At 44.2% G+C, this 24,162-nt stretch overlaps 1 long non-coding RNA gene across 1 annotated transcript; it reads left to right on the top strand.

Annotated features, from left to right (window-relative positions):
• Window positions 1-230: 230 nt before the first annotated feature.
• On the top strand, window positions 231-4,448 carry LOC120974654 (uncharacterized). Its single transcript, XR_005770001.2, has 2 exons — window positions 231-624; window positions 3,728-4,448. It is a non-coding gene; the product is annotated as an uncharacterized lncRNA (long non-coding RNA).
• The last annotated feature ends 19,714 nt before the right edge of the window (window positions 4,449-24,162 follow it).

Raw genomic sequence — 24,162 nt, 5'->3', positions numbered from 1 at the left:
ATATATATATATATATATAAAGTCTATTAAACACCCAGGGTGAAGAATAAATTATCCCTCACCCTGGTCAATCCACCGAGCCAGAACCTATCGCACCTCCATGGTTCAACTTTTTTTACGGGATCCACGGCTCACCCCTCTAGTAATTTTTCTCCGGCTCGATGTAATCTTTTGGTGTAGTATGTGCACGGACGGTTATTATTTTTAGTGGTGGGTTTAGGTCCTGGTACCCGGTCCTATTCGAAGGGAAGCGGAAGCGCCGGCAGATCTGGGCGGCGAGCTGCCGAAGGTCTGGGTGGCTTCGCCGAGTGGTGGTGTGGGTGGCTTCGGTGGCCGGCTGCAGCGAGGAGGCGAGCGGACGGTAGCGTCGCGCAGCCTCTCGGCTATGTGCAGTATGTTGAGGGCGGCCCTCGTGTCCGTGCGGCGCGGCGGGCGGCTGGCGGCCTCGTGCCTTCATCGGCCGGCGCATCCAGTGACTGCGGTAGACCAAGGAGACGATATGCTCGGCCTCTCCATCTAGTCTAGCCATGAGCAACGACTCCACGTCTCCACCTGCTCCACAAGGCCACGAGTCTACGACTATCCTCCTCAGCGTGTTCTATCATCAACATACAAGCCACCCAGGTACACAAAATTCTCACAAGAGGATCTTTCTATCCTCCTCGCCATCTTTGATATTACGTTTTCCTCTTTTATTCTGGGCGCCGCTATTTGCTTAAGGCCTTAATCTGCTAGCTGATCTCCACCATATACTCTGCTATTTTTTCTTTGAAATTTTGATGAGCAGATCCACGGTTAATTAATCTCAAGTAGGCTTATTCACCGTATTCACTTTTATTTGGTTTCAGCTCACCAGGCCTCTACCTGACCTTGTGTTGGCAGCTGGAACTTATTTTATGCACAACTTTAACATCTGTTACAGGCCAATGTCGATTTAGCTCCAACTTTCGTCACACCACACAGATTATTGGATAAACCAGAAATTGTATGAAACAAGTTAAAAACGATAGAAATTTCAGTGCACTTATTTTCGGCCAATCAGTAGTAGCTGGTAATTGCTGAATTTGAGAACACTGTTTACAACAAGCTAGCTATCTATATAAGACAATTCGGCTACATATCTCTATAAGAAAATTCAGCATGTTTACATAAATCTTTTAGCAATACCAAGAGATGGTAGAAATTTCATGTGTTTTGAGGCTGGCCATTGATTTGACCTTGGTGAAGTCTCCTCCTGATACTGTCAAAGCATTACAGCCGGACTTGGCAAATCTGGGCCCTCAAACGCCCGTGGACGCGCTCGGGTGCGTCCATGGGCACTGACCGGGCACCCCTCAAATAATGTAATCCACATCAGAACACCTCTATTATCATATCTCAAATCCATACAAACTCATGCAAGTACGTCGATGCACACGCAACGTCCGGCTACTCCATCACACTACACTAAACATGCCATCGGACTACCAAAATTGGGCATGTTTGGCTATGGTGGAGTTCATCCACGGTTGCCCTTGCCTTTCTCGGCGCTCCTGCCATCCTTCTCGCGGAAGTACTGGTCGAAGACACAGTACGGATCGGGTCGGATCTGCTCGTCGCCGGAGTTGTCCTCTCTGTCATTGTCCGCCCGATTCTGCTCTCGGGAGAGGGCACGCATGTTCCTCCGCTGCCGTTTCTTTACAATGCGGGCGCGGATGGCTTCCTCTTCTGTGGCCGTCTGCGCTGACGCATCAGTTGCCTCCGCCGCCGCCATTTCCGCCGCGATACGGGCCTCGGCGGCCCTTATCCTCTCCTTCTCACGGCGGGCCGCCCGATCCCGGTGGGACTCATAGTCTGCCCGACAGGTGATGCGGAAGGAGAGGGATTCCGGCTACCGGGACCTCGAGGATCCAGCCCCGGAGGACCCAGGTGCCTGGTGAGCCGAAGCTATGGAGTCGCGGCGGACAGATCCGTCCGTCGGCCGGGCGTTGTCCTCCCAGTGCGGAGTGCAATGCAGACTGCCATTGCCTCCTCCAACCTGCACGGTACAACACCCCAGTCGACGGATCCAGACTGGTCGGAGTCCAATCTGCTGCCTGCCATGGCGGAGAAGGCCGGAAACCGTCGGAGGTGAGCCCAGGTGGCGGAGGGGAGTGGAGCGAAGTGGCTAGGGTTTGGTCCGGCGAGCGGATGCAGACGAATATATGTGGGGTCGGTGGGCCAGCGTGGGCCGGATCTGACATGGCGGCCATATCCGGGCGCGCCCAGGCGCCCCCATATCCGCCCCATATTTGGGCTGGATATGAGGGGTGCCGGTCAGCCCGGGCGTTTGAGGCCCATTTGAGGCGTCCGTCTGAGTCGAAAAATCGTGACCGGTCAGTGACTGGGCGGGCTGCCCGGGCGTTTGAGGAGGGTTTGGGGCGTCCGACTGTAGATGCTATCAGGTTACTGAAGAACTTTGAGGGTGTGTAGGGATGGCAATTAATACTAATATACAAGGTATACATTACACTCATCAAATCCTTTAAAAGGAAGAGAATGTTCTTGGGAAGATCACCGGTAGTTAATTTATGTAAAAATTAGTGATGAAGGCATGTTTTATGTGGTTTGCCCTATCACCCAACTTGGTGGGAAGTAAACAAGCAAGATATATTGACTCTAAAAGCAAGTTTGAAGCTGGATACTACTATCACCATTTTAGTATTGAAAATAGTATGATTAGAAATTCCAAATTCCGGCTGCATATATAACAAGGTCTGTAGTAGTTCGGATGTGCATCATCTCTTCCGTATCCTTAGTCACGGTATTGGATTTATGATGCTCTGGAATGGAAGTTGGGCTAACCAGATCTACTATATCTGTTGGAAATCTCATATGTGTAGTCAACTTACTGAACATCGTATGAAGAAACAGAAGCAACCATAGATAAAACAGAAAGCATATATCATGGTCGAAGTGTTTTCGCTGGTAATGTAGCATGTTTGGAGTTGATACTGCTAGTTATAATACCATTGGAAAAGTGCACCTCTCACCCTATTGTATTTGGCAATTTGCTCTTTTAAAATTATCTGGATCGCTAAAGAATGTTCCATTATATATCATACTGATTGGGTCGCACTATATGAGATATTATTGTGCTAGACCAATAAGATTTTCTGTTTTGTCTCGGACACTAAAGTTATCTCAAATGAGTGTTTTGTTTCTTGTAACCAAAGATTTACAGTAGATGATTGATAGTGATAACGTTAGGGTTGATTCAAATAAGAAAAGTCCAAAGACACGAACATGTTTTGCTGTTGGTCCTGCAATTACTATTGTTTGCGTGTTTAAGAGATCCAAAATGACACCTGCTATGGATCTATTGGTAATACTAGGAGATGTCAGCTTTTGAGGTGCTCTGATCTAAACTTTAATTAGCTGCAATATTTGATTCTTGCGATTTGTGATATATAATTTTATTTCCCATATATGAAGGCAACCAACTATTATCTATTGAACGTAATGTATCAACAAAAACGTATTTCTCTGTTCGTGGTGCCTTAAATATAATTTCATGCATGTTTTGTCTTTTTTTGAAAATGATTAAACTGTTCCAACTTTTTAGAGCAATCTCTGGGCTCCACTTTAGTTCCAAAATATTGTAAAATATATGTGCTTTTTAGTCTCTTTTACATTACCTTCTAATATGACCTTTTGTATTTATCAAAGCATATAATGTGTCCTCTCTTTTTTCTTTTTTGCTTTTCAGAGTGATGAACATTACAGGAACTACTTCCAGTAAGGTCAAGAATATGCATATACAATTCTCTTCATTCAAATTGATGGAGAACAACAGCACAAAAGCATCGGCATCTCAGCTAAAGGTGCACAAGTCAACTCATCCTTCCAGGCGGAAGCGTGGTGGCTCTTCAGGTTGCTGCTCGAATTACCACCGCCATTACAAGTGGCCAGATCATTCTTTCTCACATATAATCAGACCCTAGTGCAGGCAGCAGCTTCCAACGATCTTCCCATAGTCCTGGACATTGGGAGGGAGATAAAGACATTTTTAAGATTTCCTTTCTGCGACAAGCCATATTCAAACATAGGTTATTCACATTCCTACGAAGTTCAATGTCAGGGAACATAATTGCACAGCCTAGATTCATCTCTCAGATTCTAATGATAGCCCAAAGTTGGCTTGTTGTAATGTAGCTCACTCAGGTGATCACTGCCCTATGCTTTTCAAGCTGGGCAATATCATAATCAAGCATTATACCATCACAAATGTAACTTGTGCTTGAAGTCAAAGATAGGCGTTTCTGGACCCACAACTTTTTCTAAAACAAACAGATATATGATGTAGAATACCCCGATTGTCAGGAATACTCCCACTATTTATCATGGAGTTCTCTTTTGTTGGCTGATTGATTTTCTATGTACTTTTTTAGTTCGTTTTATTGGAAGTAACGTTACGTCAATTCCACTTATCCCATGTTGTATGCAAGTTAATTACTGATGTAATCAGATGTCAAAAATAATAATTACTGATGTAATCTTACAGTACATGGTACACGTGAGGGACCATACTTATTTGGGTCGCATGATAAGCTTAGAAAGTATCTCACATTTTTTTCCTTGAATGTCCACGCAGAACATAGGGTCGTAAGTTTGCCCTGGATGGTTGTGTGAGGTAAATTTACATCGACGCTTTTGTGTTGGCTGTGGTGGGTGCTGGTCTGGTTCGCCACCTCCTCACCATAAAATTACCTCACGGTAGTTCCTTTTCTACGTTGGCTTTAGCCGTGCGGTTGGTCTGCTTTCTTGTCCATGCCGTAAATTTATCTTCACTGTGTCCTTGTCAGCTGAAGAATTTGTGAACAAAACATTAAAATTTTCTTATCTGAATTTTCGGCTTTTGCCGCTCAAACCGTTCCACATTCCACGATACATTATCCTATTCACCCACGATCTCACAAGATCTCCACCTCTCTGTACGTGGGTGACACATGTCGCACGAATGAGAAGGGTCAGGGGCACGTTCGTCCATTTTCCTCGGGCGAGCGGTTTTTCACCTCGGCTATAAATACCCCTCACCCTCCTCAGACTGTTTTTACTTCGCTCGACCTCACTCCCTCGCTCGAGCTCTCAAAACCTAGCGCCGCCGCTACTTTCATCGTCGCCGGTGAGGAAGAGCTTTGCTGCCTCGACCTCGTCGCCGTCGTACTCGCGCTGGCCGCGGATTTCTTCACTCCGCCGCCGTAGCTGTCTTCCTCTGCCAAGTTAGGGCGTGGAAGATCTAAACCGACGAGCTTCAAATCTACTATTCACAGTTCATCGTGCTATTCGTCAAGGGTAATTAAAAGTTACTTTTACTGCCCTTGTTAATTCTTTGATTTCTACAAATCTTCAAAAGGTGTTTATTCTTCAATCTTCACACTCTAAACACCTCACACAATCATCAGTTCTTGATCTGTTTCCCTAAGCTACATTTTTCTTCAAGATTCCTCAATTGTGTGGATTTCCAATCTATACAACTCTGAAACCTAAGTCAAAGAATGCTTAGTGAAATTCCTCAAGACACATCTGGTCAAATTCCTCAAACTTGTTCTTTTTGCAAAAACTTCTGAGAACGCATATGACCTCTCCAAATTCTTCGCACCTATACTCTATTCACAGGTACGCATGTCCGCTGCTGAATCACTAGGTTCTCATCAACTTAACTCATTTGCAGCGTTCCTCGAAGAAAAGTTGCATACCTCTTTAGAGAATTCTGTTGTTCAGATTCCTCAGCTGAAGAAAATGGCTGACGGCAAGAAACCTCAGAAGGGAGGGAAGAAACCTGAAGTCAACACTGCGTTTGAGATTCCAGATGACATCTATGCAGGGTACTGCACTCCTCCTCATGAAACGAAGAATGAGCGCAAAGTGCACATTCAGAAGATAGAGAGGAGATGGGTCAGAGAATGGAGGGAATATCGTTATGTCACTCCAAAGTACATGAAGAAATTCGCTGTACACCCTCCATGCCCAAGACCTCCACTGGCACCTGGCCAAGAAGCTGATCCCTCAAGCATCAGACATGGTGAAGAATTTCCTGCTGAATGGGCCAAGCGTCAAGCTAAACTGGCCAAAATAGCAAAATAGGCAGTGAAGAAATTCAATGAAGATTCTGCTACTGCCACTATTGAGGCCTCTGCTAGCAAGCCTAAGAAGGCTATGCCCAAGAAGCCCGCTCACAAGCCCAGTGCTTCTGCTTCAATGCCCTCACGGCCAAGCACCTGAGCAATGCCCTCACGGCCCATTTCTGCAAAGCCCTCACAACCAATTCCCCAAGCTGCTCCAGTTCCTCAAGTTGCAAAGTCCTCAGCACCTGTGCATCTTGCCTCGTGTCAAAGGACCTCAGGCAAATCAATTGCCTCAGGAGCCTCTGCAAGTTCTTCAGCTCCTCCAAATTCCTCAACATGCCCTACTTTGCCGAAGACCAAGGCCACTGCTGGACGAGGCTCTAGACCTAGTCCTCACAAGAAGCAGGTTGCCTTCCAAGTTCCATCCAGCGATGACGAAGCTGATGATGAGGAACTCGCCGAAATCATCAGAGATAGACAGCACCAGGCCGCTAGAGCCAAAGGCACAGATGTGCCTCTGCTTTTGGATCCAAAGTTGATCCTCGATTTCATTGATCTCTGGCACAAGGACCCCAACACTCCTATGCTTGACTTCAATCTGACTCCTGGTCAAAGTCACATGCTGACCGCCTTCATAGGCGAAGAAAAATGGAAATTTGAAAAGGCCAGGCAGCTGAAGAAAGCTCAGTACAAGAAAGAGCGCTTGCTGAAGAAAAATGTTGTCAAAATGACAACTGATGAACTTGTGGTTGTTCAATCTGAAATCAAAAACCTCAGTGGTGTATTTGATCGCTACTATGCTAACTGGCTTGGAGCCAAAGTCAGATTTGTGAAGTTAACTGAAAAATTCACTTCAAGAGCCGAATCTCCTCAGGCTGAAGCATCTACTCAGCCGACTGAAGAACATGCCAGCACCGCTGATGAAAATCAGGCTGCTGACGAAACTGCTAGTACCAGGGCTGATGACTCTATTCCAGCCGCTGATGAAAGCGCCAGGGCAACCACTAGTGTTGCGCCTGAAGAACAATCCAGGCCAGCTGAGCCATCAACCGCTGAGCCTGAAGAAACTGAACCAACCAGGCCAACTGCATCAGTTGTGCCTGAGGTAAATGTACCAATTTCCTCTGCTCCTCCTGCACCAACACCAAGTCCAGTTCTTCCTTCTGCATCAGAAGTGAAGAAAACCAAGGCTGCGGAGCGAGTAGCAGTGAAGAAATGAAAGTATCTGCTTCATCAGCTTCTTCAGCCCCGAAGAAGATGAAGACATTAACCAGCTCATTTGAGAATCCTATTGATGTTGTTCCTGTCTCCAGTATGCCATCAAAGGAACTCATTCCTTTTGGTGAAGATTATGAGATCCCAAGCGGATCTGATGAAGACGTTCCTTCTGCTGCTTCTTCAGAGCAGTTGGACGAAGAAATTTAAGCGGATAATATCCCTTCAACTCCAGTCATCTCATCGCCTATGCCTCAGTTCACAGCTGAAGAGGCAGGCATTGAAGAATTAAATGAAGAATATGAAGACGTGGACATTGGGAGCACCACACCTGTGATGAATGATGACTTTTGGGAAAGTCAGCACCCCAACTCTCCTTTGTTCACGCCACTGTAAAAAATCCCTCAGTCCCCAGTGCACACTGAAGTTCAAATGGGCTCTGAAGAACCTCACACCACTCCGTCTATTCATGAAGAAATTCCAGCCACTAGTGCTGATGAAAATGCTGCTGAAGAAATGAAGACCCAGGCTGCAACTGAAGCTGAAACTGAAATTCCTCAGCTTGTGGTTCCTGAGAATGTGATTCCTGAGGCTGTGATGCTATCGACGGATACTCCTCAGCCCAAGCCGAAGAATCCCTTCTGTAAGAAGCAAACCTTCAAGGCTGATGACTTCTTCCACGAGCATGTGTTCTTCACATATTACAACCCATATGACTCTACTCGTCTTAGAAGGAAGCGTTTCTGGACTGCGAGCCAAGCAAACTTCTATTCTTCACTACTTTTTGATAAGGACGAAGTCTTTGACCATGAGTATATTCCTCACGTGGACATGGAATCACTGCCTTGCTTCACGCCAGTCCTCAGTGTTCTTCACGATGCTGGACTGCTCAACTTCTGCACAGATATATGTGATTGGAATGAAGAACTAATTCTTCAGTTCTATGCAACACTGCACATCACAGGAAATGTTGCAGATGTGAACTCTTGGGTGTTGGATTGGATGATAGAGAATACTCACTTCAAAGCACTGGCCTCTGAATTGCTTCATGCCCTGCCTGTCAGTCCTCCCCTTGAAGGTGCACGTTGTATATATCATGAACCTGAACTTACTGACCACTATATGCGAGTGTTGATGAAGCCGCTGAAGCCCGGTCAAGCCCCAAGGACCAAATTCCTCGTGAAGGAATTGTTGTATGTGCCACGGACTGTCTATCGCATCTTGACCAAGACTTTGAGTCCAATCAAAGGCCACGACTCGAATGAAGAAGAGGTCATCGGCATCATGAAGAATCTGCTTTTCAACATCATGCATGGCGTTCCTGTCAACTACCATGATTTCTTCATGAGGACTCTGGCAAATGTTGCATTATATCCATTTGAATTGAAGCCTTACACTCCTTGGATTATGAGATTCCTCAGATCAAGGTCTTCAATCAATTACAAGGCTGATACACTCAACCATGGCAGCTACTTACCCCCCATTGAAGTCCTCAAGCGAACATTTTCCTTAGCTGATGAAAAGGGCAAGGCCACTGCTGTTATTGATGAAGGCATTCGTCCATTGGATGGTCAGTTCCGCAAAGCTACATCTTACTCCACCAATGATGACTCTGCCACTCATGACTCTGCCGCCAATGCCTCAAAGCAAAATCCTCAAGGCACAGCTCCAAGGGTGATGACTGATCGTGAGCTTCTCCTCAGTCTTCATCAGAAGGTCGATCGCAATCACAAATGGGTTAAGCGTCAGTTTGGTTCAATTCTTCACAACATGACTGCTACAGACAATTCAGTGAAGAAGAACCACTGCTACCTCCATGAAGTATTCAATCGCACCTGGGATGTTCTGTCTCATCTTTATGGTGAAGAAGATCTGAAGAAGATGGGCTTCAAGCAGGACTTTGACTGGTCTCAGCCACTGTCGAAGAAATTCAAAAAAAGTCAAAGTTCCTTCCTTGGTGGCCAGCTCATATTCTTCATCAGGCGAGACTGATGAGCATGAAGATTTGGACGACACTGCGGCAGGCCCTACTACAACAACCGACCCCAACAACGCTGGTGCTCCTCCATCAACATGATATTCTTCAGGGGCGTTAGTCCTCACTTTTTGTCCCTTTTGGTCATTCGATGACAAAGGGGGAGAAATTTGAGTTAGTCTTCAAGCGGGTCTACATATGGGTGTTTTTTTGCTAAGTTACAACTCTCGTTCTTTTGAAGACTTTGTTGGATCGAGTTGTAAACTTAAACCCGATGGTGGTCTGATACTTTCTTTATGTTCTTTTGCATGCTATTTCCTCATATATGTTAATGCACGCATGCTGAATCACATCAGTCACCATATCTCATCATGCATTTAAAATTCTTCATATCATATGTTAAATGCGTGTATGAATTACAAGATATAGGGGGAGATCTCCATGATTCTACTCTTCAAATGTGCATTGCTTCAAAATCAAATTCCTCACTATGCACATCTGTAGGATCGAAAGTATGTCTAGAGGGGGGTGATTAGACTACTTGACCAAATAAAAATCTAGCCTTTTCCCAATTTTAGTTCTTGGCATATTTTAGCAACTTTGCACAAGTCAAGCAATCAACCTACACATGCAATTCTAAGAGTATAGCAGCGGAATGTAAAACAATTGCATATGAAGGTAAATGGAGGAGTTTAAGGGAGCAAATGCAATGTTGACACGGAGATTTTTTATCCGTGGTTCCGATAGGTGGTGCTATCGTACATCCACGTTGATGAAGACTTCAACCCACGAAGGGTAACGGTTGCGCGAGTCCACGGAGGGCTCCACCCATGAAGGGTCCACAAAGAAGCAACCTTGTCTATCCCACCATGGTCCTCGCCCATGAAGGACTTGCCTCACTCGGGTAGATCTTCACAAAGCAGGCGATCTCCTTGCCCTTACAAACTCCTTGGTTCAACTCCACAATCTTGACGGAGGCTCCCAAGTGACACCTAGCCAATCTAGGAGACACCACTCTCCAAGAAGTAACAAATGGTGTGTTGATGATGAACTCCTTGCTCTTGTGCTTCAAATGATAGTCTCCCCAACACTCAACTCTCTCTCATAGGATAGGATTTGGTGGAAAGATGATTTGAGTGGAAAGCAACTTGGGGAAGGCTAGAGATCAAGATTTATGTGGTTGGAATGGAATATCTTGACCTCAACACAAGTGTAGGTGGTTCTCTCTAAGAAAATATGTGTTGGAAGTGTAGGCATGTTCTGATGGCTCTCTCCATGAATGAAGAGTGGGTGGAGGGGTATATATAGCCTCCACACAAAATTTAACCGTTACACACAGATCACCAAACTCGGTGGGACCGATTCAGAGAACTTAGTCAGACCGATTTGGTTCATAATGTGACCGTTAGGCATTTCGGTGGGACCGACATGTCAACTCGGTGGGACCGATTTCATTAGGGTTAGGGCATAACGTAATCTCGGTGAGACCGATTACACAAACTCGATGAGACCGATTTTGGTAATAGACAAACAGAGAGTTGGTCAGGCAAACTCGGTGGGACCGATTCGCTCATCTCGGTTGGACCAAAACGTTACGAAAGGGAAACAGAGAGTTTGCATTGCAATCTCGGTGGGACCGATCGCTCATCTCGGTTTGACCGAAATGTTACGAAGGGAAACAGAGAGATTACAACCCCATCTCGGTGAGACCGAGATCCCTATCGGTGAGACCGAAAAGACTAGGGTTTCTGGCAGTGTTTATGTCAACTAAACTCGGTGGCGCCGGATAGAAAGTTTCGGTGGGACCGAGTTGGACTTTTTGGTTTGGGACATATGTGGATATGAGAAAGTAGTGGAGGGATTATGGAGCATATCACTAAGCATTTTGAGCAAGAATCTCATTAAGCAACACCTCATACCTTCTTAATAGTATTGGCTTTTCCTATAGACTCAATGTGATCTTGGATCACTAAAATAGAAAATGTAGAGCCTTGTGCTTTGAGCTTGAGCCAATCTTTTGTCCTTAGCATTTTGAAGGGCCACTTTCTAATCCATGCCATGCCAATCATTGAGCTTTCCTGAAATATTTATCTTGAAATAGCATTAGCTCAATGAGCTATATGTTGTTAGGAATTACCAAAACCACCGAGGGATAGTTGCACTTTCAATCTCCCCCTTTTTGGTAATTGATGACAACATATAGATCAAAGCTTCGACAAATGATAATAAGACTGAAAAACATTGTCGCTTTGAGAAGTATGTGATAAGCAAGAGCTCCCCCTAAATTTGTGCATTATTTAAGATTTGCTTTTGAATGCAAATGCACAATCGATTAGGATCATGGGTTACTCTTCCATGTCACATACATCTTGGTGGAGCGCTCAAAATGATAGAACTTAAAAACATGCACTCATCACCAAGCAAGTGAATGATCATCTAAGGATATAAGAGATAATATCATCCAACAAGCATTAAGGGTAGCATATGATCAAACACATGATCAAACGAGTATCTCACTAGGACATAAAGTATCTCACACAAGCACACAATAAAGAAGTTCAACCAAAATAGCAAGAGAGATAAAAAAAGCAACACTCTCTCTCGAAGCCTATGATCTATACATTTTTCTCCCCCTTTGGCAACAAGTTACCAAAAAGTTCAAAAAAGCATAGTGCTAAACGTCTCTCAGGCTTGATCTTCGGGAGGTGGTGTTGAGAGAACTCCAAGGACGAAAGCTTCCGATGAAGTAGCTGGAGCTGGTGGAGTAGCTGCTGGAGGTGGAACTGGAGCTGTAGCTGCTGGTGCTGATGTTGTAGCTCTAGTATCTGTCACGGGCACTGTAGCAGACCTCTGGCTTCTGGGCACTCTAGCAAAAGCATCTGTGGTAGACTTGCCCTTCTTCTCCTCTGCTTCCTCCTGAAGTTGGTTAACTGCAGTTTGGATCTTAGTTACCTTGACATCAAGGTCATAGAATTTCTGCTCAATGATCCTCTCCAAACTCTCCTGGTTCTTGGTCAGGGTGGCCAAGCCCTTCTCAATCCTCAGGGTGGATTGGATCAGATCCAAGCTGGTCTTTGTTGCTCTTCAAGAATATCTGAGATGCCTCCTCTACAGTTGGCATCTTTGCAGCTTTCTCTGCCCTTGCCTTCTCTCTCTTCTCATGTGCTTGAGCTGATGATGGTTCATTTTCATTAATGACAACTGTGTTGTCTTCAAATTCAGGGTAGATGGGCAGGTGCTCCTTATCCAAAATATATTTGCTTGTGCCCATCTTTGAGTTGATGAGCTCCTGAATGTGTGGGGCATACCCACAGCTTCTCTTTTGGTCTGCAGCAGTCCTCTTGATTGTCTCAACAATCAAACTCATGACCTTGAACTTCTGTGGGACATCAAATATATGCAGCAAGTTTATAGCATGTCCTCTAATCATCTTGTGATCGCCTGACTAGGGTAGCAGCCTTTGGCAAGTTGCTTGGTGTGCTCATGCTGCCTTCATCATAGCTGCTAGAGGGATCTGAACCCTCACTCATCTGCACCTGTTGCTCAGACCTGTTCTGACTATCACTTTGATCAGACATCTCTGCAAATACTCTGACAGCAGACCCTGTGAATAGGTTGTAGATGAGCTAGAGTAGATGAGCATCACAAAGTACAGGAGTTTTGTGAAACAGATGACTTAAAAACTTAGTTTTAGTTCTTCACAGAAAGCATTTCGGATCTACCGATTTGTAAACTCGATGATACCGAAGCAGCTTTTGGAACCTAAAGTAGTGAACTCGGTGGGACCGAGTCACAGTTCGGTGGCACCGAGACTGCTAGGGTTTCACAGAGAATCGAACTCGGTCACGCCGATTTGCAATTTTCGGTAAGACCGAAAACGCATGTGCTCTGGCCTAAGCCAAATCGGTGAGACCGATTTCTACAACTCGGTCGGTCCGAGATGAATTCGGCGGAGACCTAACCCTAAATTTTCAAATCAAAACTAATCTACGGGACGTTTTCGCTAGACAGGATGATTTCAATCGTGGCAAGAATCATGGCAAAGCAATGTGCTAAGAATCAGAGTTATGGATTAGCACAAAGATCAAGTCCGTACCCTAGTTCGGCGGCGAACTTGCTACAGCGGCAACGGCGGGGCAGATTGCCGTTGACGGCGGTGGAGACCAGCGGCGGGAGGTTGCTGGCGACGAGAGGACGATCCGGAGACCCGAAGAGGCAGAGTAGGTTATGCGCGGGCGAAGAGGTTCGGAAAAATTTCCAAAATTTGGCCCGTCAGTATATATAACCTGACCTTGTCGGTGTGACCGAGTGGAACAACTCGGTGGCACCGAGATGCAAAACTGCAAGCAGTTACTGCAACTCGATGTGACCGAAAGGTTCTAATCGGTTGCACCGAGATTGAAAACCCTAGATCAACTTAGTGATCTCGGTAGGACCGAAAGGGATGAATTGGTCAGACCGAAATGCACAAAGAGGTTTTTGGAAGTTTAAGTCTATGACGAATCGGGGACTCCGAGTGCTCCTCACACAGAGTGGTTCGAATCTGACTTGATCAAACTTTGTGATGTAGCATGAATAGAGTTTGAGACGAGAAAAGCATAGATAGCTAGAGGGAGTTCTTAGGCATTCTTGTCCATCCATTTGGCAAAAGAGAAAGAGCCAAACAATCAAAACAACAAATGGATGTCCTTGAATGAGTAAAATATGCATCCAACATGCTCACACAATTAAAATGGCAAATGAAATAACTGACAAAGCATGCACAAACACTCTAGCATCTATCAAGCAACTTGGCGATGACTAGGTCATCTATATATGAGTATATTGACTTAGGAGTCAAATGAGAACATTTGATCATAGGTCATACTCATCGTTTAAGCACAAGTGGGGTTACCACTTTTACATAAAGCATTGTTGTGTTCACATCAATAGAGTTGCTTTAGCTCAATTAATTAGAGTAAAGCTCCCCCTAGATGTGATATCCCCCCTAAGAGGGATGAACTAACCTTGGGTTTTGTCGATGATGACTTCATGTAGGTGTTGAAGATGTGGATGCTCAATGTTGATGTAGATCATTCGGAGCAATCCTTTGGAGTGAGTTGCACTTTCAATACCTACACGGGTTAGTCCCACAAGGAACAAACAAGGATATCCATAGACATAGAGTGATGTGTACACAAGATGTTGTCCATGAAAGCATTAGGTTACCTTGTCCCTTGTCTTACCAACAAGAGGGTTTGTGACTCCTTGAACTAGTGCAAGATATGGATGTTGTTTGCACATGTCCCCGCCAAAATGATAAGAGTGAAGTATGTTGGCGGAGTCACCCTCAAGAACTCTCTAGTTCTTCTTCTGGATCCACACCATCTTGATGGGAATCCTTGGAGCTGTAGTCGTACTTGATGAAGTAGAACTTGATGTAGTCTTGGGAACCCACTTGACCAAGGCCTTAGGTGCTTCTTCAAATGCATCAATTTCCACTTGAAACTTGTCCTTGCCTTTTTGCTTGTGGTCTTGTGGTGGAAGATCATCTTGAGCTTGTGTCCCTTTGAAAGAAGTAGGATCATACTTCTCTTGTTGAGGAACAAACTTCGTCTTGGGGTATTGATCTTCTTCCCACTCAACTCCATTGGCATTAAACTTTCGTTCAAAACCAACACCTTGATTCTTCCGGTGCCTTCCTTGCTTGCGTACAATTTCCTCAAATTGCTTACTTCCGGCAAGGCTCTTGTAAACACCTTTCTCTATAATTCCCTTCAATAAGCTATTTTCTTGCTCAAGTGTAACTTGGCTAAGAGAATCATTAGTGGAATCAAGAGAACTACTAGAAGCAACAACATTGGATTTAGCATGATTGTTGTTACTACTAGATGAAGAATCTTTCTTGCTCTTGTTGCTAGATTTAACTTGTGGCATGTAAGTAGACAAGAGTAAACGCTTGGCAATGTAAGAAGAACTTTTCTTGCGAAGATCATCATTGATGCCTTTAAAAACTCATGTTCTTGCTCAAGGTTGAGCTTTTCAAAGCGTAGCTTATCATGAGTCTTTAAAAGTTCTCAATGATCTTCAAAGGTAGTTTCATAAGCTAACTTAAGAGTGTTTAGTTCTTTAGTTAGATGCTCAATCTCCTTCTTATCATCGTCATTCGTTTTATCTTGATTAGCATGATTAATTGACGTTTCATCATAGTTTTCATCACTAGAGTTGTCAACAAGTAAATCATCATCACCTAGCAAATCATCTTCATCACTATTGAAATCAACATACTCGGGGTGTGTTACCTTTGGACCTTTGGCCATGAAGCATCTCCCAATTCCTTCATTTGGTGAGTCAAATATGTCATAGGAGTTGGTTGACACAAGTGCTAGACCGGCAACACCTTCATCTTGAGTATATTCGGAGTCGGAGTGATAACTTCTTTCGGAGTGATTATCGGAGTCGGAGCCGGATACCCATTCACCAACATGAGCTTGATGTCTTCTTTTTGTGTAGCTCCTTGATGACTTGTCCTTCCTTTCCGAATCCTTGCTTCTCCGAGAGGGTCTTCGTTCATAACGATCATCTCTACTCCTTCTTTCTCTTGGTGGTGATTCTTCTCTTCTACTCCTTCTTTTGGGAGAATCTTCTCTTCTTTTGTAGGGAGCCGTACACTCATTGGAGTAGTGTCCGGGTCTTCCACAATTGTAGCAATTACGCTCACGACTAGAAGATCCTTTGTCATTGTAGGACCTTGACTTGGAACTTCTTTCTTTGCTTCTACTCTTGTAGAACTTGTTGAAGTTCTTCACCATTAGACTCAATTCTTCATTGAAGGTTTGCTTCTCACTTGATGATGTGGGAGCATCACACGAGGCTTTGTAAGAACCACTTGACTTGTTGTGAAGCTCTTCCTTATCCTTGAGTGACATCTCATGAGCAACAATTCTTCCAATGACTTCCGTTGGCTTGAGATCTTTGTAGTTGGGCATCATTTGGATCAATGTGCACACGGTATCATATTTTCCATCCAAGGCTCTTAGGATCTTCTTGATGATGAATCTATCGGTCATCTCTTCACTTCCTAAGCCGGCAATCTCAGTTGTGATGAGAGCAAGCCTAGAGTACATTTTAGCGACACCTTCACCATCCTTCATTTTGAACTTGTCAAGTTGACTTTGAAGCACATCCAATTTGGATTCCTTGACGGAGTCGGTACCTTCGTGCATATCAATCAAAGTATCCCAAATTTCCTTTGCATTCTCAAGACGGCTGATTTTGTTGATTCTTCGGGGCACAATCCGTTGAAGAGAATATCACAAGCTTGAGCATTGTATTGTAGCATCTTCAACTCTTCCGCGGTAGCTTCACGGTTTGGTTCTTTCCCATCGAAGAATTCACCTTGTAAGCCAATACACACAATAGCCCAAACGGCGGGGTTATGTCCAAGAATATGCATTTTCATCTTATGCTTCAACTAGCAAAATTTGTGCCATCAAAGTAAGGACCTCTACGGTGGTAATTTCCCTCGCTAGACACCATACTCTCCTAGGTTGTGAAACCAAGGCTATGACCACCAAAAGCTATGGAAATCAAAGCAAATGGAGACCAAAGCTCTGATACCACTTGTAGGATCGAAAGTATGTCTAGAGGGGGCTGATTAGACTACTTGACCAAATAAAAATCTAGCCTTTTCCCAATTTTAGTTCTTGGCAGATTTTAGCAACTTTGCACAAGTCAAGCAATCAACCTACACATGCAATTCTAAGAGTATAGCAGCGGAATGTAAAACAATTGCATATGAAGGTAAAGGGAGGAGTTTAAGGGAGCAAACGCAATGTTGACACGGAGATTTTTTATCCGTGGTTCCGATAGGTGGTGTTATTGTACATTCACGTTGATGGAGACTTCAACCCACGAAGGGTAACGGTTGCGCGAGTCCACGGAGGGCTCCACCCACGAAGGGTCCACGAAGAAGCAACCTTGTCTATCCCACCATGGCCGTCGCCCACGAAGGACTAGCCTCACTCGGGTAGATCTTCACGAAGTAGGCGATCTCCTTGCCCTTACAAACTCCTTGGTTCAACTCCACAATCTTGACGGAGGCTCCCAAGTGACACCTAGCCAATCTAGGAGACACCACTCTCCAAGAAGTAACAAATGGTGTGTTGATGATGAACTCCTCGCTCTTGTGCTTCAAATGATAGTCTCCCCAACACTCAACTCTCTCTCATAGGATAGGATTTGGTGGAAAGATGATTTGAGTGGAAAGCAACTTGGGAAAGGCTAGAGATCAAGATTTATGTGGTTGGAATGGAATATCTTGACCTCAACACAAGTGTAGGTGGTTCTCTCTCAGAAAATATGTGTTGGAAGTGTAGGCATGTTCTGATGGCTCTCTCCATGAATGAAGAGTGGGTGGAGGGGTATATATAGCCTCCACACAAAATCTAACCGTTACACACAAATCACCAAACTCGGTGGGACCGATTCAGAGAACTCGGTCAGACCAATTTGATTCATAATGTGACCGTTAGGCATTTCGGTGGGACCGACATGTCAACTCGGTGGGACCGATTTCATTAGGGTTAGGGCATAACGTAATCTCGGTGAGACCGATTACAGAAACTCGGTGAGACCGATTTTGGTAATAAACAAACAGAGAGTTGGTCAGGCAAACTTGGTGGGACCGATTCGCTCATCTCGGTTGGACCGAAACGTTACGAAAGGGAAACAGAGAGTTTGCATTGCAATCTCGGTGGGACCGATCGCTCATCTCAGTTTCACCGAAACGTTACGAAGGGAAATAGAGAGATTACAACCCCATCTCGGTGAGACCGAGATCCCTATCGGTGAGACCAAAAAGACTAGGGTTTCTGGCAGTGGCTATGTCAACTGAACTCGGTGGCGCCGGATAGAAAGTTCCGGTGGGGCCGAGTTGGACTTTTTGGTTTGGGACATATGTGGATATGAGAAAGTAGTGGAGGGTTTATGGAGCATATCACTAAGCATTTTGAGCAAGAATCTCATTAAGCAACACCTCATCCCTTCTTAATAGTATTGGCTTTTCCTATAGACTCAATGTGATCTTGGATCACTAAAATAGAAAATGTAGAGTCTTGTGCTTTGAGCTTGAGCCAATCTTTTGTCCTTAGCATTTTGAAGGGTCCACTTACTAATCCATGCCATGCCAATCATTGAGTTTTCCTGAAATATTTATCTTGAAATAGCATTAGCTCAATGAGCTATATGTTGTTAGCATTACCAAAACCACCGAGGGATAGTTGCACTTTCAACATCTTCAGGGGGAGTTCTTCTATATCTTGCATTCAAATTCCTCAAATTTGTGTATTTACACTTCATATGTTTATTCCCGTTGAAAACTTAACCTATATTGTCACCAATCACCAAAAAGGGGGAGATTGTAAGTGCATCTAGTGCCCGTTAGTGATTTTGGTGTATTGAGGACCTATAGGTTAAGGGACTGATGCGTTTTTGAGTGTACACAGGTCTATAAGTCTATGAGGAGTTTGATGTTTACAGAGAAAGTCGACCCCTAAAAATGAATGTCTTCAACTAAAGACTTTGGATTTCTGAAGACTTTCTGAAGACTTTGAAAGTGAATAAATTTGTGTGACCATGAAGACTTGATATTCATACGAGGAACATGAAGTATGAAGACTTTTGTTTTCGTAGTTTCATTTTCTCTTTCTTGAGTCATAGGAAACACCGTACTACTAAAGGGGGTCAAGGAAAAATTAAGGAAAAGTTTCCAAGTGATGCTCATCTCAGAATCCTACACCTACCAATCCCTTCGAGTGAAGCCATTGGAAATCTCATGCAGTTCAGTCAATTTCTTCAATGACAGAGACGAAGTTCTTTTGGTCTCTGAGGAATTTGTTCTGACTGAGGAGTTTGGAATTCGCCTGTGCGGATTGCCTACAAGTGAGGATCATGATAGCCCTGAGGAATTTGATAGTCAAATTTCCGACTGTTGTTGTGCTATGCGCTAGCTGTCCCAAAATATCTACCCACCTAACGGTCATATCATTGAAGGGCATTTATGTCTTATCATGTCGGGCTGCTCCCTAGGCTATAAATAGCCGCCCCCTACAACCACTAGCTGGTTGGCTGCTTCGAGAGAAACTGACACTTGTCATTGAGAGCATCCCATCCTCCGAGGACTTTGAGCGAAAATCACCAAGTGAGGAAAACCCAAACCCAAACACCTACAAACCCAAAGTGATTGAGCATCACTGAAGAGATTGATCCTGCGCGGATCCGACGCTTGTTACCTTTGAAGACTGTGCATCTTCCAGACGGTTAGGCGTCATGGTCTAGAGGATCCAAGAGGAAATTGTGGATCGCCGAGTGACCGAGTTTGTGAAGGTTTGGAAGTCACCTGAAGACTTACCACGAGTGATTGGGCGAGGTCTGTGTGACCTTAGCTCAAGGAGAATACGGTGAGGACTGTGTGTCCCGGACTGTGTGTCCTCAGGTTTAAATACCTAGCCGCTCCAACCAGACGTACAACTGTCACAACAGTTGGAACTGGTCTACCAAATCATTGTCTTCATCGAGCTTACTGGTTCTATTTCCTCAACCCTTCCATTTCCTCATTACTGTGTTGTGTGCTTGTTCATATCTGTTTGAAGACTTTGACTGAAAACTTTCTCAATTTCCTCAGTCCAATTTCTTCAGTCTGTTTGTCTTCATCCTGTTTTTAACCTGTGCTTACGCTTTCTGTACTCTGTGTCTGTTTTCATTTCATCATGATGTCCATATTTATGTTATGTCATGTGTGCATCTGAGTACTTATTCCGCTGCAAGTAGTTCTTCACTTAGGAATTTCCTCAGTGAAGAATTCATAAAAATCGCCTATTCACCCCCCTCTAGTCGACTTAACGCACTTTCAGAGTCCACTATATCTACCTATATGCGGTATTCTTTTGCCGTTCTAAGAAAATTTGCATGTGCCATCTATAATTTTCAAAATAAACTTCTCTTTTCTGTGTTTGTTTCACTCGCGGAACGGTAACGGGTGGCTAATATTTTCCATGCTAAATGTGTTATTCTCAAGATGAGTGTTTATTCACTTGTCATTGCACGAGAGTAAGGCAAAGGTCTTAGGGATGCCTAGTCCCGAAATGCAAAAAATTGAATTTACTTTATGTTGTCAAATAATAAATTCCTTGGAAAGTGTTGGTATGGAGGGCACCCGTGGATACAGCTAGCCATGGAAAGTGAAAGAATGGTGGAAAAAGGCATAAACTTTATTTTTTGTTTGGGAACCGCCTATTGCATATCTAGCATGGAAAGTGTTCGGAACTCTAAGTCGTTTTCGTTGGTGGGATGGATACACCTCCCAAAATGTTTTTATCTCTAATTTTTCGCTATGAGTTCTGGCACCTCTACAAATCCCTACTTCCCTCTGTGAAGGGCCTTTCTTCTACTTTATGAAATTTTTGTTTTTGAAATTTGAGTCTCCATCTTCTCTCATAAAAAGCACCAACTAGGAGGCCATATGATCGTGCTCAAGTATTGGGTGTAGTTAATATTCAAGTGTGTTTCATGATTGGATCAATGTTTGAGCATCATGGGCTAGGGATAACTTATTTTAGCGTTGATATTTTGAAAGACATGGTTGCTTGTTGATATGCTTGAGTATCTAAATTATTATGTCAAAACTAGACTATTGCTTTGAATCACATAAAAGTCCAAATGTCCATGCTATAAAGAAAAGAATATGATACGACTTAATGAACAGCACTCCACATCAAAAATTCTGTTTTTATCACTTACCTACTCGAGGACGAGTACGAGTTAAGCTTGGGGATGCTGATACGTCTCCAACGTATCTATAATTTTTGATTGTTCCATGTTGTTTTATTATCAATATTGGATGTTTTATAATCATTTTATAGTCATTTTATATCATTTCTTGGTACTAACCTATTGACATAGTGCCAAGTGCCGGTTGCTATTCTTTTTCCATGTTTTTTACATCGCAGGAAATCAATATCAAACGAAGTCAAAATGCCACGAAACTCCACGATGATTTTTTATGGGCCAGAAGGAAGGCAATGGGTCCTGGTTGCACCTAGGGGGTGCCCCAAGGGGGGCACAACCCACCAGGGCGCGCCAGGAGGCCCAGGCGTGCCGTGGTGGGTTGTGCCCACCTCGGGTGCCCCCGGACCACCTCTGTGCTCTATAAATACCACAATATTCCAGAAACCCTAGAACAGGCGTCGAAATATTCATCCAACCACCGCAGAGTCCAGAACCACCAGATCCAATCTAGACACCATCACGGAGGGGTTCACCACTTCCATTGGCGCCTCTCCGATGATGCGTGTGTAGTTCCTTGTAGACCTTCAAGTCCGTAGTTAGTAGCTAGATGTCTCTCTCTCTCACTCACTCTCTCTCGCTGAATTCTCAGTACAATGGTCTCTTGGAGATCCATATGATGTAACTCTTTTGCGATGTGTTTGTTGGGATCTGATGAACTTCGAGTTTATGATCAGTTATATCTTTTTATTTCCATGAAAGTTATTTGAGTTTCTTTGATCTCTTATATGCATGATCTCTTATAGCCTCGTATTTCTTCTCCGATATTTGGGTTTTGTTTGGCCAACTTGATCTATTTATCTTGCAATGGGAAGAGGTGCCCGGTAGTGGGTTCAATCTTACGGTGCTCGATCCCAGTGACAGAAGGGGAAACAACACGTATGTATCGTTGCTACTAAGGATAAAAAGAAGGGATCTATATCTACCGCCATATAGATAAACAGATCTTGTCTACATCATGTCATCGTTCTTATTGCATTACTCTGTTTTTCCATGAACTTAATACACTAGATGCATGCTGGATAGCGCTCGATGTGTGGAGTAATAGTAGTAGATGCAGGCAGGAATCGGTCTACTAATCTTGGACGTGATGCCTATGTAATGATCATTGCCTGGATATCGTCATAATTATTTGAAGTTCTATCAATTGCCCAACAGTAATTTGTTTACCCACCGTTTGCTATTTTTCTCGAGAGAAGCCACTAGTGAAACCTACGGCCCCCGGGTCTTCTTTCTCATATATTTGCTTGCGATCTACTTTTCCTTTGCATTTTTATTCAGATCTATTAAACCAAAAATACAAAAATACCTTGCCGCGTTTTATTTTATTTGCGATCTATTACTTCAATCTATTACAACTTTCTCCCGTCAACTTGCCAATTTCTGGCGCTGTTACCCGAAAGGGATTGACAACCCCTTTAACATGTCGGGTTGTGAGGTGTTGTTATTTGTGTGCAGGTGCTGTTTACGTTGTGTTGCTTGGTTCTCCTACTGGTTCGATACCTTGGTTTCATAACTGAGGGAAATACTCTACCGTCGCTGTGCTACATCATCCCTCCCTCTCCGGGGAAATACCGACGTAGTTCCAGCTACCATCACCTTCCGAGGACTTCCGGACTCCTCCGAAACCTTCTGGAACCTTCTGGTGACTTCTCGGTACAATACCGAAAAAACCGGACTTTTTCCCGGAACCCCGACAACAACGTTCCATATATAAATATTTACCTCTGGACCATTCCGGAGCTCCTCATGACGTCCCGGATCCCATTCGGGACTCAGAACAACCTTTGGATTTTCCACTATTAATATCTCAATACTACTCCTGTGCTACCGAACATTAAGCGTGCGACCCTACGGGTTCGAGAATCATGTAGACATGACCGAGACTTCTCTCCGATCAATAACCAATAGCGGGACCTGGATGCCCATATTGGTTCCCACATATTCCACGAATATCTTCATCGGTTGAACCACGATGTCAAGGATTCAGTTAATCCCATATACAATTCCCTTTGTCCAGCGATATGTTACTTGCCCGAGATTCGATCATCGGTATCTCCATACCTAGTTCAATCTTGTTACCGGCAAGTCTCTTTACTCGTTCCTTAATACAAGATCCCGTGACTAAACTCATTAGTCACATGCGTGCAAGCTTCTTGTGATGTTGTATTACCGAGAGGGCCCAGAGATATCTCTCCGTCACGCGGAGCGACCAATCCCAGTCTCGATCCGTGCCAACCCAACAAACACCTTCAGAGATACCTGTAGAGCACGTTTATGATCACCCAGTTACGAAGTGACGTTTGGATACACACTAAGTATTCCTCCGGTGTCAGGGAGTTGCACGATCTCATGGTCTAAGGAACATATATATACTTGACATGATGAAAGTTGTAGCAAATAACTAAATGATCTTATGCTAAGCTTACGGTTGGGTATGTCCATCACACCATTCTCCTAATGATGTGATCCCGTTATCAAATGACAACTCATGTCTATGGTTAGGAAATCTTAACCATCTTTGATCAACGAGCTAGTCTAGTAGAGGCATACTAGGGACACGGTGTAGTTTATGTATTCACACATGTATTTAAGTTTCCGATCAATACAATTCTAGCATGAATAATAAACATTTATCATGAACTGGGAAATATGATAATAATCAATTTATTATTGCCTCTAGGGCATATTTCCAACAACACCTTAGTCCTACCTAGGCTCCGCAGAGAGGTCCCCACCGGTCTACATCCTAAGCGCGAAGGGGTTGTTCGGCCGCTCATCCCTAAGCACTCCGAGTTGTTGCGAGCAGGGTCAGGTCCAAGCACCACCTCTGTCCTGGATGGCACCTGCCCGACTGTGCCGCAATGCTGAACTGTACGTCTGATAAAGCTTTTGGAAGAAATTGTACGACGTCGAGTGCCCATACTTATTCCTGCGTGGTGGTTAGTGCGAAAAGGCTAGAGGCCTACTCAAATCACATATCCAAACCCCTTAGTGTATAGGGAGCTCGCGAAAAACGAATAGTGATCCTATCGTCTCATCTCGCGGACTTAGTACAAGGGC

This window comes from Aegilops tauschii, chromosome 2, assembly GCF_002575655.3.
Source record: "Aegilops tauschii subsp. strangulata cultivar AL8/78 chromosome 2, Aet v6.0, whole genome shotgun sequence".
NCBI classification, from domain to species: domain Eukaryota; kingdom Viridiplantae; phylum Streptophyta; class Magnoliopsida; order Poales; family Poaceae; genus Aegilops; species Aegilops tauschii.
The sequence above is the reverse complement of the archived record's forward strand: the minus strand, read 5'-3'. Positions and strand labels throughout refer to the sequence as shown.